Raw genomic sequence first — 19,369 nt, forward strand, 5'->3', positions numbered from 1 at the left:
TCCCTGGATCTGGAGGTGTGCTTTATACACTTCTATACTTTTTGCCTGATGGGAGAGGGGAGGAGAGGGAGTTGGCCTTGCTGAGGCAGAGGTATAAATGGAGTCAATGGAAGGGAGGGTGGTTTGTGTGATGGTTCACAATTTGCTGCAATCTCTTGCGGTCTTGGATGGAGCTGTTCCCAAACAGGCTGTTATGTTATCCCGATATAATGCTTTCTACAGCACATCTGTAGAAGTTGGTGAGAGTTGTTGAGGACATGCCTTACTTCCTAAGATTCAGGGATAGTTTATTCCCAGCTGCTATCAGGCAACTGAACCATTCTACCACCAACCGAAGAGCAGTCCTGACATCTACCTCATTGGAGACCCTCGGACTATCTTTAATCGGAGTTCACTGGGCTTTATCTTGCACTAAAAGTATTCCTTGTTTTTGTATCTGCATGCTGTGGACGGCTTGATTGTAACCATGTATAGTATTTCTGCTGACTGGAAAGCACGAAAACAAAAAAGCTTTTCACTGTACCTCAGTACACGTGACAATAAAATAAACAATACTCCAGTTTACCAATTTCATCAACCTGTCGCTGCTGCCTAGCAGTTTGCAAATTGATCAAATCCTGGGTGCAGGAAGCCAGTGTAGGGTCAGCACTGACTTCACTGCAGAGTAAAGTCTGTCTGGCTGTAAAGAGAGCTGCCAGGTCCCTACTAGGATGTCATCGAGGTTCCCTTGAATCACACAACCTAATTCCCACCGGCATCTTCCAACTCCTGCTCCTTCTCAAATCTTTATTTTCTCACATGGGATTCATTCACATCTCTGAAGAAGGGTCTCGGCCTGAAACGTCACCCATTCTTTATTCTCCAGTGAGGCTGCTTGTCCTGCAGAGTTACTCCAGCATTTTGTGTCTATCCCTTTTTTAAAAGATCACTTTGAACCCTCTGGCCAATTCATCTACTGCCCTGGCTAATACCCATAGGCCCCACTGGTCAAAGTTACACCTTTATAGTTATATTCAGCATGGAAACAGCCCACTGAAGCATTCATTTCCACTCATTCTACACCACTCCGATCTTATTCTACCCACATATCCCCCAGATATTTCTACTCGCCTACATAAGTTACAGTGACCAATTAACCTTCAAGTTGGTGAGAGTTGTTGATGACATGCCGTGTCAATGATAAATGGGAGGAAGCTGGATCGCCTGGAGGTGACCTACACTCTCACAGCAAGAATGGGCGGCAGGGTGACGTAGTGGTAGTGCTATTGCCTTATGGCGCCAGAGACCTGGGTTCGATCCTGACTACCGGTGCTGTCTGTACGGAGTTTGTATGTTCTCCCCGTGATCCTGCGTGGGATTTCTCCGAAATCTTCGGTTTCCTCCCACATTTCAAAGACGTACAGGTTTATAGTTTAATCGGTTTGGTACAAATGTAAATTGTCCCTAGTGTGTGGAGGGTTGTGTTAATGTGCGAGGATCGCTGGTCGGTGCGGACTCGGTGGGCCGAAGGGCCTGTGTCCGTGCTGTGTCTATATAAGGAAAACTAAAGAATGTGCAAATTGTACTAAGCACTGGTGGACAGGATTGAAGCCAGATCAGCGGAGGTGTGGGGCAGCAGCTCTACCAGCTGTGTAACTGTGGCCCCTCCATTCTGGCAACTAAGCCTGGATGGTCTGCTTGCACTCCTCACTTAATACATCAAATATTCCAATTGCTCTACCTCTTCCCCCTCCTCTTCAACTGTGCACTCTCCTGCTCTTGACCTTTTCTGATCCAGTGTACCACTATCCTGCTGCCAATGACTCCCCTCCTCTGCTAAACCAGTCTCTTCTGAGATCAATTGGCCCATTGTCAAACCGCATTTCAGTATTTATATAAGGTCATAAGGAATAGTAGAATTAGGCCATTTGTCCCATCAAGTCTCCTCTGACATTCAATCATGGTTGATCTATCCCTTCCTCCTAACCCTAATAATAATAATAATAATGGATGGGATTTATATAGCGCCTTTCTAATACTCAAGGCGCTTTACATCGCATTATTCATTCACTCCTCAGTCACACTCGGTGGTGGTAAGCTACTTCTGTAGCCACAGCTGCCCTGGGGCAGACTGACGGAAGCGTGGCTGCCAATCTGCGCCTACGGCCCCTCCGACCACCACCAATCACTCACACACATTCACACACATTCACAGGCAAAGGTGGGTGAAGTGTCTTGCCCAAGGACACAACGACAGTATGCACTCCAAGCGGGATTCGAACCGGCTACCTTCCGGTTGCCAGCCGAACACTTAGCCCATTGTGCCATCTGTCGTCCCAACTCTACTCTACTCTACTCTACTCAACTCTACTCTAACCCTACTCTCCTGCCTTCTCGCCATAACCTTTGACCTGTATTAATCAAGAATCTATCTATCCCTGCCTTAATAATATACACTGACTGGGCCTTCACAGCCTTCAGTGGCAAAGAATTCCACAGATTCACCACCCTCTGACTAAATAAATGTCTCCTCATCTCCTTCCTAAAAAAATGTCCTTTAAATCTCCTCATTAAATTTCTCCTCATCTCCTTCCTAAAAGAACGTCCTAGATTTTCCCACTAGTTATACATTGTGACATTCCTTGTTCCCACTTCCTTTCTACTGACTCTCAATGCCTTATCTTTTATCAAACCTGGGAGTGGCAAACATTGGCGAAGCAAGGCTCCGCTTTTAGACTTCCATCAGTAAACCTTTGGTCCTACTTACATTAATTAACAGGATCTATCTCACTCCCGAGATGTCCTCCTTAAGTCATCGAGTGGGTGATCTCTCTTATTTACAGTAAATGACACTAAATTCTTGAAATCTGAAATAAAAACAGAAAATGGTGGACTGAACTCTTCCTAATCTTCCATCATTGGACAACTCCCTCCACTAGCAATCAATCTGAGAAACCATTTCGTATCGTAGGTCCTTCATCAGACTGTGGAAGAGCAGAAAGTAAGATTTCGTATCGTAGGTCCTTCATCAGACTGTGGAAGAGCAGAAAGTAAGATTTTTAAGATGCAGAGAAGGTGAGATAGGAAGAAGTTGGACAAATGGATTATCTCTGAGAGGATGAGGCCAGGATTGCTGTGGGGATAAATTGTAGACTCCATCTGGTCCACAGGTTATTAAAACAGTTAGAGATTAAATCGATTGGTTGTGATGAGATGTGGACAGTTAGACCATGAAAATACAGACAAAGAACTGGGGAGAAATAAAGGACACTAGATTTTGTTTACACTTAACCACATCAGGTTTCATCATACGTTCATTAGCTTAACCCCCATGAATACTAGTTTCACTGTGGTCCTGGTAGTTTCATTGTCTGTAATTTGTTTTCACCAAGCCCATAGCTAACAATGGCCCGTTTCCTTTTAGCAACATTACTTTTTTGCATACCTTTCATTCATTTGTTCTCTCTATATCACCATCTATATCTCTCGTTTCCCTTTCCCCTGACTCAATCTGAAGAAAGGTCTCAACGTGAAACGTCACTTATTCCTTTTCACCTGAGATGCTATCTGACCCACTGAGTTAATGCCGGTTTTTGCGTCTATCTTCATAACAATTTATTGAATGTTATAGATGCTGAGTTACTCTAGCTTTTTAATGTCTACCCCCATGGATAGTATTTACTTCTTCGTCCATGTCACATAGCCAAATCATTTGCAACATATTTACATTTTTTTATTTTATAAGAAGCAACTTTTCTAACCTGTTGCATGTCAGGGTATACTCGTTTATGAGGATGTACTGGCAGGAGCATTTTACCATCATTTCACATTGGAACTAACAGCACCATCTGGAACTTGCACCTACACAGTTTTATATGGAACCGCAGGACATTCTATCATTGATACATACACACCAGGGAGAATCATTTTGAAATCACTGAATTGAAGAATATTTCATTTGTTTACCCACTATTCCTTCTGTTTAGGGCCTTGTTGAATGGAATGTGACCACATTTTTAATGCTGTACAAAGCCATTGTTACAGCTGGATGGGCACCCTAGGTCTACAAAACTAATGTTATTTGTGGGGTCTATCTCCTTCAGAATTGTTTTTCTCTCAATCTTATTCTACTCTCTGTAAAGTGTTTTCAAAATAAGTTGAAAGTGGAGCTTTTTTTATTGCAGATTTCCTATCTGTAGAGTCCATTACCGTGACGCAGAGGTAGAGTTGCTGCCTTACAGCGCCAGAGACCCGGGTTCAATCCTGACTGTGGGTTCTGTCTGCACGGAGATTGTATGTTCTCCCTGTGACCACGTGGGTTTTCTCCGGGTGCTCCGGTTTCCTCTCGCACTTCCAAAGTAGTGCAGGTTTGTAGGTAAATTGGCTTCGGTAAAAGTTGTAAATTCTCCCTAGTGTGTAGGATAGTGCTAGTGTACTGGGTGATTGCTGGTCGGCACAGACTCGATGGGCCAAAGGACGTGTTTCCGCGCTGCATCTCCAAAGTCTAAAATGAAGTAAAGAGTTCTTCAATCTGATGGCCTGTCCAGTCAGTTTGGTGATAGCTATCGGTGATTCCCAGAGATCTCCAACAGTGGTGCCAGAATGAAACTAACTTCACAAATGGGAACCCATGCCTCAGGGATCGGACTGAATAGCTGTCTTGAAGAAGGGTCTCGACACAAAACGTTGCCTATTTCCTTCGCTCCATAGATGCTGCCTCACCCGCTGAGTTTCTCCAATATTTTTGTGTCTTGAAGGACAGTGCCAACTACTGTCATTGAATGGAAGTTTTGGATTAATCTTCCAGTACTTGTAAACAATCAATACTATGACATAATATAATTGACAGTCTCATGGCAGGTTTCCACATAGGTTTGACAATTGATTATAACATTTTGTCATAAAATATTCACCAACAGTACTACAGGCTTTTAATATGTTAAAAATCATTTGGTTCAGAATGTGCTATGAACTAGTTCATTGAAAATATAAGCTAACTATGTCAACTGTAACACCTCCCATTTGTACTTCCCCCAGATAAGGCCTTTTGCAGAAAATATTACACACAGCAATAAGGTAAAACCTATGTGTAAAAATGGCTCCATGCCGCCTGGTGCTATGGGGCACTAGACTCCAATTTGCTGCCAATTTCTTGTGCAAATCAGGAGAGAGCACTTTTGATGAGATCTCCATACTGCAGCAAAATGACAAGTGCAGTAACATGAGTCAAAGGAGGTGGTTGATCGTTCAACCATATTCTTTGGTGCTAGTACTGTTAAGTTAGGCTGTGAAGATCCTGCTCTGTCCATGTACTTCACATAGTGGGAACCTATAATTTGCTTTAACAAGGAGGTATTGGAGGTGATCTGCCATCTACTCCAGCATAAAGCGCAGATATAAACCCATCCAGTAGCTGTCAAACCCTTTCTTTAGATGAACACACCTATTAAGAAAGGTCTTGATCCAAAACATCACCCATTCCTTCTCTCCAGAGATGCTGCCTGTCCTGCTGAGTTACTCCAGCTTTTTGTGTCTATCTTTGATTTAAACCAGCATCTGCAGTTCCCTTCTTCCACATGTTACATCTAATCCAACTCTCCCTTCCATTATATGCCTCATATTCTCTGTTCCTGATCACCTTAACATGCTTAGTTTAAAATTATAGAATTTCAGAATACACTACATCTATGTTGTAAATGATATTTGTATCTCCCAACATGACGAGGTCCATTCTCTTAAAGTATTTTTTAATGTCCTTTGCCAGTTCTGGTGGGGAGGTTGCTTGCCAGATGTGGAGGTACTGAATCATACTTTGATAGCCAGAACATTTTCTATTTTCCTCGACTTTACCAAGACAGGACCAAAACTGGGAGCTAATATCTTCATTTGGTCAAATGTCAAGCAATTGAATCCTCTGCTTTGTAGTGAATAGCCCTGCTAATAAAACTGAAGAATCCCTGTTTATTTTGACTTCATAAAAACAATTTACAAGTACAACTTGCACTTACATAACCCTCACAGCATCGCAAAGTCTCCCACGTGCTTCAAAGTAATGTTATCAATGAAAATAATTTCATTCCAAGCCACACAGGGAATTGATAGGAGAGTTGAATGTTAGGACCCAGCTGATATTTGTCAATTTAAGGACTGTTTTTAAGGAGGAAAGAGAATTGGAAAGGTATGGAAGTGAACGCCAGAGACCACCAATTAACTCTGCACTGAATTAATTCTAAAGAAGAGCCCAGAATTTGAGGAGCACAGATGCCTACGAGGTTCCACAAAGAATGACAAAGGAAGAAAAGACCATGAAAGGATTTGAAAACAAGGATAAAATGTTTAAAATATAGACCTTGGTTTACCATGAACTAGCTTCAGTCAGCTAGCACAGGGGTGATGGATGAAATGGGATATAGTAAAAAGTTAGTAACTAGTTAGCGGGCTTTGGGTGTCATCATAATACTGTATTTTATGTTGGATTTGTAATTACACTGGAAGGAGCCAGTTATCCCATGCGGTCTAGGACTGTACTGAGGGGCAGTGTTGGGAGTCCATTAGAATGGACAGGCCTGAAGCTAATAAATACATGAATGAGATGAAACAATGCCAGAGAGTTTTATTGAGAGGAAAATAAGGACATTAGAGATAGCACAAATTTGATGTCAAAAACTCAACTCAGGATCAAATATAGCAACAAATTTGCCCACTGTAGACTATTTTCTAAATAGGGAGAGGATTCAAAAATGGGACATGCAAAGGGACTTGGGAATGCTGGTGCAGGATTTCCAAAAGGTTAATTTGCAAGTTAAATCAGTAGGAAGGAAGGCAAATGCAATGTTGGCATTTATTTTGAGAGGGAAAGATAGGCCAGCAATGGATTGAATGGCCGAGTAGACACGATGGGCAGAATGGCCTAATTCTGCTCCCGTGGTTAATGAACTTATGAACTGTCTGGTTTTATTTCAAACAATTGCCATCAGTATAATGTGCAAGGATTATTAACCAAAGTGCCAGCACAAATAAGTACATATAAAATAAGTAAAAATACAATTATAAATGTATTAAACACAAATTGAAATACATTTTGATAACAGTTCAATTGCAAAAAACAAGTGCAATGTTCAATTTTTTTGAACAACAGATTAATTTGAGTTCTATAGACTAACAGGTTACTTACACGTGAGGTTGAGATGAACTAAGAGCACTACTCAGATGAAATACCAAACCAAACACCTTAAAGGAACACTAATGTCACATTTTGTTTGGAGTAAATGCTGGTAGATTACGAGCTGCAACAAGTATGAACATTGTCCTTCTGAAACCCTGTTAACAGTGTCTCACATTAGCACTGGAGATCAGTTTGTTCTGAAGCGTCACCTTACCTGACACGCTTCACAGATCATTATAAAGTGAATATTTATAAAGTTGATTTGAACCATGTATTCTTTTTGGTAAAATGGTGGTAGATTAATTCACATTTAAAAAAAAACACTTGGCTAATAAGATTTGGCTTACAATTCTGACATTCTTATTTTGTTGTCGAATTTATTAAATTCAAATTAGAATTAACAATTTGAATTAGATGCTCAGAAATTGTAGATTTTTAGCCATCAGCATTTGGAATAATACTGTCAATAATTGTTTGTATGCAAGCCATGATTATATATTTATATATATTTGGCAGCATGCTGTGACTATCAAGACACTTTCTATAATTCTGTTTTTGGGAGACACATCCAAAATTAATCGTCTTAATTTCCTGATAGGGGTTTCAAATCTGTGGCATGGTAAATATTTCTATTTGCTGAACAGGGGTCATATTTGATGCATATTAAACTCCATGCAACTCTCATTACAGAGCTTTAATTGTGGGTCTGAAGAAGGGTCTCGATCCAAAACGTCACCTATTCCTTTTCTCCAAAGATGCTGTCTGATCCGTTGAGTTACTCCAGCTTTTGCTTTATTTGGAACCTCTGTGCATTTCTTTGTGTGGGTACAGAATTTCCACATCTTATACAGGAGGCATTTTTACCTTGTTCTGGAGAAAGACTGTCTTCATTATTATGCCATGAACATAAGCAATTCAATAAAATGATCACTATTATTTTATCTCAATGCCACATCCCTGCACTAATCCTATATCCTTTGATTCTTTTAATATCCAAAAATCTTTCAGTTTCTGTGTCAAACATACTCAGTGGCTGAGTCTCAACAGCCATCTTGGTAGGAACATTTCAAAGGTTCACACCTTCTCAATGAATACATTTCCTCCTGTCTCAGTCCAGGATGGCTGATCACTTATTTTGAAACTGCGATCGTGCTTTCAAACTCCTCAGCCAGGGAGAACATCTTTCCTGCATTTGCCTTGTCAAGCCCCAAAAGAATAGTCTATGCTTCAGTCAGATCATCTCCAATCCCTCTGAACTCTTCCTAATCTTCCATCATTGGACAACTCCCTCCACTAGCAATCAATCTGGGAAACCTTTCCTGAACTCCCATTACTGCAAGTATTTCTTCCTTGGGTAAATAGACCAATTGTACATGATATTCTAGATGTGGTCCTATCTGGGCCTCAAATAATTGTACAAAGACATCTTTACTATCTTTACTCTAGTACTCAAATACATCTGTCTACATTATACTAAAAGTCTCATCTTGTTTGGACGTCTGTCTGCATGCGTGCGTGTGTGCGCGCGTGCATGCGTGTGTGCGTGCGTGCATGCGTGCGAGCGAGCGATCTCAAGGAACTACACCAAAACAGTACACAATAGCCCGAAAATCTTTTGCAGACCTTACTCAGCTTTTTCCCATTGTCGTTCTTACAAGTTTCCTTCAGATTTGATGTTATATTGCACGTTATTGATATTTAAAGTTTTTAAAAAAGCCAACTTTGAAAATAATGACTGCCTTTGAGAGGGAGTCTCTTCCAGTAGCTTCCTCTTCCAGGATTATTGCGTTGGGGGATGGGGCGCAACAGGTCCCACTTGGTCTAGTATAAAATAAAGTTCCTTCCAATAGCTTTCTGAACGTTTTGTGCTATTTTTCAATAATTCGCTTATAAAGACAACCACATTCCTCTGAACACCCACTTTCCTACCTTTTGACACTTAAAAAAAACCCTATTTAACTACTTTTTCTACCAAAGCAGATGCTGTTGTATTTTTCCATATTATACTAAATCTGCCATATCCTTGCCCTTCACTTAGCCTAATCCCCTGGAAGCCTGTCTACACCTGCCTCACAACTCACACTGCCCCCGGGCTTTGGATAGAACTTGGTCCTTTCATCCACGTCATTCCCAAAGAGAGAAAGTAATTGGGTAAACACAGTGGCACAGCAGTAAATGCAGCTGAATCACATCTTCGTCATTGGACATCTGGTGTTTGTATGATCTCCCTGTGATCATGTGGGGTTATCCACCATGCTCTGGATTTCTCCCTCATCCTTAATCGACAAATTTCCCCTGGTATAGCTTCGGGAATCAGGGCCGTGCTAATGGGCACATGTGAGGGAATAGATTACAGGGAATGGGATTGGTGGGATTCCTCTGAGAACAGTTTAGGTTGATGGGCCAAATGGCCTTGCTCTAGACGTATAATGTATGGGATTGATATAATTTGTGAAAACCTGGTGCTCTAGCATAATACACCATCCTCCAATTACAATTCCCAACGTGAAAATCACCAGTTTACCTCTGCGCTCTATATTTAACCCTCTCCAATCCATGCCGATATTACAACGTGTGGCTCTAATTGTGTTGAATAACCTCATACATCAGCTTTTGGATGTTCCATTGCACCACGAGCACACATTTCCATTTATCTATACTACAATTACAAACATCAAAAATGTTGAACACATTTGTCATTTGTACAATTGTTTTCCCTTTAATAAATCTGTTCATATTTTCTCAGATTTGTCCATTGAATATTAAAAGTTGAAAAAACAGTCCATCCATTATCTCCATAGCCATCTCTTTCAAACCCTTTCATGCAGATTATCAGACCCTGGGGATTTATTGTGTAAGAAGGAACTGCAGATGCTGGTATCACTCCATCACAAGAAATATACTGTTGACTGACTTCTATTACAGACCCATGACTCCCACAACTATCTAATCAGTTTGTTAATTAAAATGAAAACTCTTTTTTAAATGACACATTATTAAATTTCCACTTTAAACTTCCAGTTATTTTTTAAATAAATGCAAGTGAAAAGTAGATGCTCTCTGAAGGAACAATGAAGCTTTTAGCGACTCTCCAACACCTTATTGCTGGCACTGGACTTTTCTCTGGAACTGTTGCGCTACAAAGCTGAGAACTATATTATGCACTCTGTATCTTTCTCCTCACTCTACCTTTTGCAATTAAGTTTCCTTGTTCGTATTCATCTATAGTATTATCTCCGCTACATTGACGACTGTATCGGTATACCTCCTGCACCCATGCAGAACTCACTGACTTCATTAACTTCACAACTAATTTCCATCCAGCATTCAAATTTACTTGTAGCATCTCCAACAGCTCCCTACCATTTCTAGATCTCATTGGCTCCATCACAGGAGACAGACTATCGATGAACATCTATTACAAACCCACTAGCTATCTAGACTACACTTCTTCCCACCCTGCTTCCTGCAAGACTCTATCCCCAACTCCCAATTCCTCCGTCTACGCCGCATCTGCGCCCAAGATGAGGTGTTCCATACTAGAACATCCGAGATGTCCTCATTCTTTAGGGAACGGGGGTTCCCCTCTCCCATCATAGATGAGGCCCTCACTCGTGTCTCCTCGGTACCCCACAGTTCTGCCCTTGCTCCCCCTCCCCCTAGTCGCACCAGAGGCAGAGACCTTACCTTCCACCCCATCAGCTGTCGCATACAACACATAATCCTCCGAAATGTCCGCCACCTCCAATGGAATCCTACCACTAGCCACATTTTCACATCTCCACCCCGTTCCACCTTCCGCAGAGACAGTTCCCTCTGTAACTCCCAAGTTAACTCATCCCGTCCCACCCAATCCACCCCCTCCCCAGTTAACTTCCCCTGCAACCACAGAAGATGCAATACCTGTCATTATACCTCCTCCCTTGACTGTCCAGGGACCCCGACAGTCCTTTCAGATTAGGCAGAGGTTCACTTGCACCCCCTCCAACCTCATCTACTATATCCATTGTTCAAGATGTGGACTTTTATTCATCGGCAAGACCAAACGCAGACTGGACGGTTGTTTCGCGGAACACCTTCGCTCAGCCCGCCTGAACCTACCTGATCTCCCGGTAGCTGGACACTAATTCCCATTCCTACAGAGACCTTTCTATCCTTGGCCTCCTCCATTATCTGAGTGAGACTAAACGCACATTGGAGGGACAGCATCTCATATTTCTCTTACAGCCCAGTGGTATGAGTATTGAATTCTCTCACTTCAGGTAGCCCTGACATTCCCTTTCTCTCTATCCCTCCCCCACCCAAGTCGCACTAGCTTCTCATTTTCACCCTACAAACAGCTTACTATGGCCTGTTTCCTTTATCATCATTACTGTTTTGCACATCTTTCATTCATTGTTCTTTATCTCTCCACATTCCCGTCTTTATCTCTCGTTTCCCTTATCCCTAACCAGTCTGAAGAAGGGTCTCGACCCAAAACGTCACCCATTCCTTCTCTCCAGAGATGCTGCCTGTCCTGTTGAGTTACTCCAGCAATGTTGTGTCTATCTTCAGTGTAAACCAGCATCTGCAGTCCCTTCCTACACAAAGCTCAGCAGGACTACTTTACTTTACATCAGCCCGACCCAGATGCTCTCATCTTCCCTCATCTTCTGGATACTTGCTAATTAACGTCTGTGTGATTTAGTTAACAATAATACTTTATTAGCCAAGTATGTTTTGCAACATATGAGGAATTTCATTTGCCAAGTCTGTCATACAAATAAAAGTCAATGGAACACACGAAATACATTTTAACAAAAACATCCTCCACATTCTTCACTGTGATGGAAGACGGAATAAAGTTCAATCTCTTCCCTTCTTCGCACTTCGGCGGTCGAGGGCCTCGAGGCCTCCATTGACGGGACAATCTTGACTCCTATAGCCGGCAGCATTTGGCCCTCAGCATCGGGGTGATCAGCTCCTGCATCGGGGGATGTCAGCTCCCCCGCGCCGGAGATCAAACCCCGCATCGGGACTGGTCAAGCCGCTGCGTCTTGGAGCTCCCGACTCGGACTCTCCCGAGACTGCGAGCTCTCGATGGTAAAGTCCACAGGCCGCGGTTGGAGCGATCCCATGCAAGGGATCGGCTCCAAAGTTAAGTCCACGCCCCATGGTGGGGCTTAAAGTCAGTCCGAGGAGGCCTCCAACTCCATCGATGTTAGGCCGCAGGGCGACCGGAGATACGATCTGGAAAATAATCGCATCTCCGGCAAGGTAAGAGACTGAAAAAAAGTTTCCCCTGACTCCTAACCCCTCCCCCCACATAAAACAAACCAGAGAACATTTACACAAACTTTACCAAGCATCAATCAACAAATAAATACTGATGTGTAAAAGGCTTCATGAGAATATCGTACCAGTTGAAACATTTTGGCCCTGCATTTATATAGTTACGTTTGGCAGCAACCTTCTAAGAGACATGCAAAATTTTAGTATAAAGTTTGAGTTTGAGGAGATTAGTGGAGATATGATTATGAATTCAGTATTTGATTAACTTATCATCTGTCAGCTATGGTGCGCAGCAATAGGTCACGGTGGCGCAGTGGTAAAATTGCTGCCTTACAGTTCTTGCAGCGCCAGAGACCCAGGTTCGATTCCGACTACGGGCGCTGTCTGTACGGAATTTGTACGTTCTCCCCGTGACCGGGTGGGTTTTCTTCGAGATCTTCGGTTTCCTCCCACACTCCAAAGACGTACAGGTGTGTAGGTTAATTGGCTTATTGTATGTGTAAATTGTCCCTAGTGTGTGTAGGATAGCGTTAATGTGTGGGGATCGCTGGTCGGCGAGGACTCGGTGGGCCGAAGGGCCTGTTTCCACTCTGTATCTCTATACTAAACTTAACTAACCTTATTATAGAGCAACCTGTTTTGTTAATGTTCAAGAAGGAACTGCAGATGCTGGAAAATCGAAGGTAGACAAAAATGCTGGAGGAACTCAGCGGGTGAGGTGGCATCTATGGAGCGAAGGAAATAGGCAACGTTTCGAGCCGAAACCCTTCTTCGGACTTTTTTTAATGTCTTGTTAATGGTAGATCCTGAGTTTTGCTTGTCATCACAGTTCCTATAGCAACAATATGTTGCCCTTCTCACAATAAATAAAGGGCAGAAATTTACAGAGACCTGTTAATCCACAAATAAAGGAACTAATTTTCAGAGAAACTTTAACGAGGACAAGGCTTTGGCCTTTTATATTCTGATGCTAAAAATTAATTTCACACTCCTCCAGATGAAGCAACTGGTTATGGAAATTACGTAGAGTCTCCACTCAACAAATTAATTCTTCTTTAAATATTTGAAAGGATAAATCCATTTTATTTAGTCCCGTGGTTGAGAAGGTCAAATTCTGAACGCATTTATTATTGGCAATGTCCTTGTGAACAAACGTTTGCAGTTTCTAAGTAATAGGTATTTCATCCATTTTATTGATGATAAGATGGAGATATTTCTTTCATTTTCTGAACTATATCCATCAGTCATTCCACTCAATTTCTCCCTACTGTCTTCAATAACATCCTCACATCATGTGGGAGTGATATTGGTTGTGACTCCATCCGTGATGTTCTGGAAGGTTCTGATGCCAGTGAGCTCCCATTTTGTTTGCCTACTCCTGGCTAACCTTTAAAGGACATTTGGACAGATACAAGGACAGGAATGGTTTAGAGGGATATGGGCCAAACACAGGCAGGTGAGACTAGTGTAGATAGGGTATCTTGGTCAGCTTGGGCAAGTTGGGCCGAAGGGCCTGTTTCCATGCTGTATGACTCTATATAACTCTTTATCCCTCTACCTGCTCCTTGTCTACCACCTTCTTTTGGATACAGTGACTTGTGACAGGTAATCCTTTGGAGAGTAAAGATCTAATTTGACTCAATTATTCCTACCACTTAGGAAACCTATTTTCCTGCTGTGATCCTGCTAAACTCCAATCGATTATTGGTGGGGAATTCTGATCTGGATATCTAAAACAGGGAGACTTCCAGTCCTGGCTAAAACCTTTGCCCCCCGCAATATTCGTACATCTGAAATTAGTTGTATTTCAGTCCCCATTTATTGCCATTCCTTCTCTCCAGAGATGCTGCCTGTCCCGCTGAGTTACTCCAGCATTTTGTGTCTCTCATTTATTGCCAGGCCCATAAGTAAACCATCACAATCATTGCTGCAATTTGGAGCATATTGGTGTTTTTATCTAACACATTTTAAATTAACATAACAAAGCGTTGACATCCAAAAAGCAGAAGAGCTTCAAATGATTTAATAATAATAATACATTTTATTTATGGCCGCCTTTCAAGAGTCTCAAGGACACCTTACAAAATTTAGCAAATAGAGTAAAAACATGTAAGCGGAATGAAATAAATAGTAAAGACATCACCAGTACACAAATTAAAGACAGAATTCAATCCAAAGACAAAAATCAAAAACACAATATGAAGAGAGAGCAGCGGCAGCTAAAGCGGGCCAGAGTACACTCTCCTTTCCAGCAGCCATCTTGGACACAGAGTAAAATAATCATTTACACACAAAAAAACATCCCCCCACAATGGTTACCACTGTGGAGGAAGGCACAATGCCCAGTCCCCATCCCCAGTTCTCCCATAGTCAGGCCTATTGAGATGATGTATCCTCCCTAAGGACCACTCTGAACCCTATCACCAGCCGAACCCCCACCCGACCAACTGTACCTCTTTTCACAGGTTTGGAAGAAGCCTGGGACCACCATCTTGAGGCCAGACTGAGCTACTGGGACAAATCCAAGATAGTCAGTCACTCCTCACTGATGACAAGGGACTGTTCCCTCACACGGACTCAAACCTTCTTGTCATTGTACAATGCGATATGATACAATAGAACTTCATGTATCCCAGGAGGGAAATTGGTCTGCCAATAGTTATAAAACACAAAATACACGAAATATGAAATGAAAGTGGGAGTGGAAAGTCCAGGATTTGGGATGTGCAAAGATTGGGAAGAGGGTGGGGGAAGGGGAGTCAGTCTACCCCACGACAGAAAGGGGAGGGGTTTTACTGTTTGATAGCCACAGGGAAAAAGGATCCGTGTTGCATCTTGGTGGAACCAGTCCGTCTTTAGAAAGAAACCACATTGTGTGAGTTCACCCTACTACGAGTGTCAGTGTAGTCATTGCCTATCCAGCATCATGACCAGTGGCACAGATTATATAGCACAAAGATTCATGGTATAATGTGATCTCTGATACTTAAAATTATAAATTCTCCACCATTTCTGCTTTAAAAAAAATTGGAATATAAAAGCATGAGAATCTGTCATGAAAATGCAGTGATTTTAATCCAATAGTTTCACTCTTTTATCATTCTTAATCTCCTCAATTTCCTTTGTAGAATTATATTTTGGTAATTTTTTCCTCTTTACTGTCTTTAATTTTACATGCATCATTCTGCTGCTCGTGTCTATATGAGCTATGACATGTAGAATAATAGAGGCTACGTAAACTTGATTATTAGAAATGGGTTAGACTTTGTTGAGCTGCAGAGACCAGCCTCATAGATTTGAACTAACTGAGCTTTGCCAGACTGAGATTAGAAGTTGATAGGTGGGGTCAACTATTACATTCCAAATTTAATATTCAATATTAAGTTCCTGATTGGGTGCAACACTTTATTCTCCTATGCTGTTCATAATTTGGTTTACAGATTGAAACACGTAGTGCTGAGTTAGGGCAAAAGTTTGTTCTGTTAAGTGTCCCAAGGCTATGAGGATAACGTGCTTTCTTTTACGCAGGGCAGTCCTACAGCACGTTACACAACAATCTATCATTAAGGTTCGAGACTGCAAATATCCTTTGATGTCAACAGGGAACAGAACATAGAACAGTACAACATTTGAACAGGCTCTGGCCCACAATATTTGTGCTGAACATGATGCCAAGACCATCACTTGTCTACCTGCAAATATCCCTCCATTCCCTATACATCCACATGTGTATCCAAACGTCTTTGAAATTCCACTAACATATCTGCTTCAAGAGATATATCCTTGGCTCACTGAAATCATCTGTTTATTACAAGCAGCTCAGTGAACAAGCAGCTCAGTGTGATAACATAATGAAGGTGAGCATTAAATGCCTTTTGCATTTGATCAAAGTTACTACTAAATGCATAGAGCATGGAAACAGGCTCTTCAGCCCAACATGTCCATGCCAACCAAGATGCCCATTCCAAGCTTGTCCCATTTGCCTACACGTGGCCAATGTCCATCTAAACCTTTCCTTTGCATTAACCTGTCCAAATCTATTTTAAAAGTTGGTATTGCACCTGCCTCAACTGCTTCACCAGGCAGCTCATTCTATGTACCCACTACCCTCTGTGAGAAACTGCATTGTATTGCGCTTTGAATTTGGCATAGTGATTTTTGTGTGAGGATGGTAATCTTACGAAATTTGGTAATAACTTGGCGAGCAACTAAAAGCGGCTGTTTTTTTTGTTGACATATTACAAACCTATTTCTTCACAGCAATTACGCATTCCTTACTTTCAGTTTCTATTCTGTTGCATTTAAAAGAGTATCATAGATTCATACTGCATGGAAACAGGCCCTTCGGCCCAACTTGCCCACACCAACCAACGTGCCCCATCTACACTGGTTCCACCTGCCTGCATTTGACCCATATCCCCCTAAACCTACCCTGTCCATGTATCTGTTTAAATGTTTCTTACACATTGTGACAGTACCTGCCTCAACTACCTCATTCCATACACCTACCACCATTTGTGTAAAATATGCTCAGGTTCCTATTAAATCTTTCCCCCCTCACTTTAAACCTACGTCCTCTGGTTCTCAATTCCCCTCCTCTGGGTAAACGACTCTGTGCATTTACCATATCTATTCCTCTCGTGATCTTTTACAGAGTAAGAAATGAAAGAAGGAGCTGAGCCCAAAAACCGAGGAGAAAAGAAGGAGAGAGTTATATAGCATGTCCTGGAAGGTGTGATTCAATGTATCTGTTTAAAGAACAGCCTGCATGATTTCCCTGGTCTCATTTTCCAGGAAAGGAATGTCAAATCTTTCAAGCTTTTAATTAATGGCTATGATTTTTTGGCAGCTTCAGGAGTCCAAGACTGTAGGCTGTAAGATTATTCATAGCCTTTATCTTCACTCAAGAAATAACATGAAACAATTTAAGTTGATGGAAGCTTGATTGGCTCAATGTCAAATCACAATACCTTCTAATAAAGCAGCTATCTCACAATGTGATCTTTTGGGCATGGATCAATGATTCTTGCCATAATATAAAAACCTCTGTAAAATTACTTCCAAAGAGAATGGTCTAAAACATTTATTTCTCCTATTAAATCCCTCATATCTGAGCATTTGCACAGGTATGTTTTAAAATTGATTTGAATATAGTACAAGAGACTCCTTGAGGTTTACAATTCCTCATCTGTATAAATACAGCAAAGTAATTCTGTTTAATCTCAAGAATAATGTGTGGAGAATTTTGCACAGACAGAGAATGTACTGTAATTGTAAACGCTCATGTATGATAAACCTGTCAGTCTGGTGAGTGATTTTGCTTTTACTGTAATTTATGAATTAATTATTCTTTACTTTGGCTCAGATGTGGTCTCTCGACACCAGCATTAGATTCCGGTTGCAACTGGTTTTGTTGGCAGAGGTTGGAGTGGAACCATCTTTTATTCGCTGTATGAATGTTAATAGAAGTGCAGTAATCCCTTTACGTCTTATGTTAAATGCTGAACTTCCAACTCTTGGGAACAAAACGTACATATTCAAAGGGCCACGTGGAAGAAGAATGAATTACTGCACATGAAATATTGTTGTAGAGACATTGAGGAATTATTTCAAAAATGCAGGATGGGTGAGATAAAAGCGGAGGCAATTTACTTCTGTGCAACTGGGAGGTTGTAGCCATTACAGAAACCTGGTTAAAAGGAGGGCTGGACTGGCAGCTCAATGTTCTAGGGTGCAGATGCTTCGGGGAGACAGAGGTGGGGGTAAAAGAGGAGGGGGTGTTACATTATTGATTCCCGAGGATGTCATGGCAGTGGTGAGAGGAGACATTAATAACAGTTTGTCCAGTATGGGTGGAGCTAAGAAACAAGGAAGAGATGATCATCTTGTTGGGGGTGTACTACAGACCCCGCGGATTTCTTCCCTCTTTCAAACCCCCATGTTTCTTCTCCGTGAATTGTCACCTTGTCGTGGTGGAGAAGCTTGTGTGGACCTGAGATCCTGAGAGCGATGCCGTCTGGAGCTATGCTCCTGGTAGTGTCACCCCTGCAGTAAGGTCTAGGGGGAGGTCTCTGTCAAGGAGCAATCCAACCAAGACCTCAACGGTGTAACAGGTGGAGAATGATGGCTGACTTTAGTGGAGCGTCACAACGGCTGGGAAGGCGGATGAAGGCTGCAGCAGAAAAGGGTCCACGATCGTCTTGGACTCCATGCCACTGGATCCTGACCCAGATCTGCCAAGGGCCGCATGGTGGCTGTCTGTGCACCAGTCTCCCCATGTTAAACAAAGTCACGCACAGGCATCCTCCATGACAGGACAGTCATACTCGCTTCGAGTGACCGCCGATGATGATGACAGACCCCCAAATAGTCAATGGGAATTAGAAGAGAAAATATACCAGGAGATTGCAGGCAGCTGCAAGATCAAAAAGGTTGTTATAGTAGGGGATTTTAACTTTCCCAATATTGATTTAAAATGTAGATGGGGGAAGAATTTGTCAAATGTGTTCAGGAAAGTTTCCTCTGGCAATATTTAGAGGGCTCTACATGGGAGAGGGAATTGCTTGATCTCGTCTTAGAAAATTGGGAGGGCCAAATGGGTGAAATGTTTGTGGATGAGCCTTTTGGGACCAGCGACCACTGTTCTATTAGATTTAATATAGTTATGGATAGAGATAGAATGGGCACACGAGTTAAAATTCTAAGTTGGGGCAAGGTCAACTTTGAAGTTGATTGGAGCAGGTTGTTTGAAGGAAAAAGAACGTCAGGAAAGTGGAATGTATTTAGATGTGTGCTGGCAAGAGTCCAGGACATGCATGTTCCTGTTATAGTGTAGGGCAAGGCAGGTGAGCATAAGGAAGCTTGGATGACAAGGGAAATTGAGGCTCTGGTCAAGAGTAAGAAGGAGGTGTGCGGCAGGTATAGGCAGCTGAGATCAAGAGTATCCCTAGAGAA

Source organism: Amblyraja radiata, chromosome 13 (genome assembly GCF_010909765.2).
Source record: "Amblyraja radiata isolate CabotCenter1 chromosome 13, sAmbRad1.1.pri, whole genome shotgun sequence".
Classification (NCBI taxonomy): Eukaryota; Metazoa; Chordata; class Chondrichthyes; order Rajiformes; family Rajidae; genus Amblyraja; species Amblyraja radiata.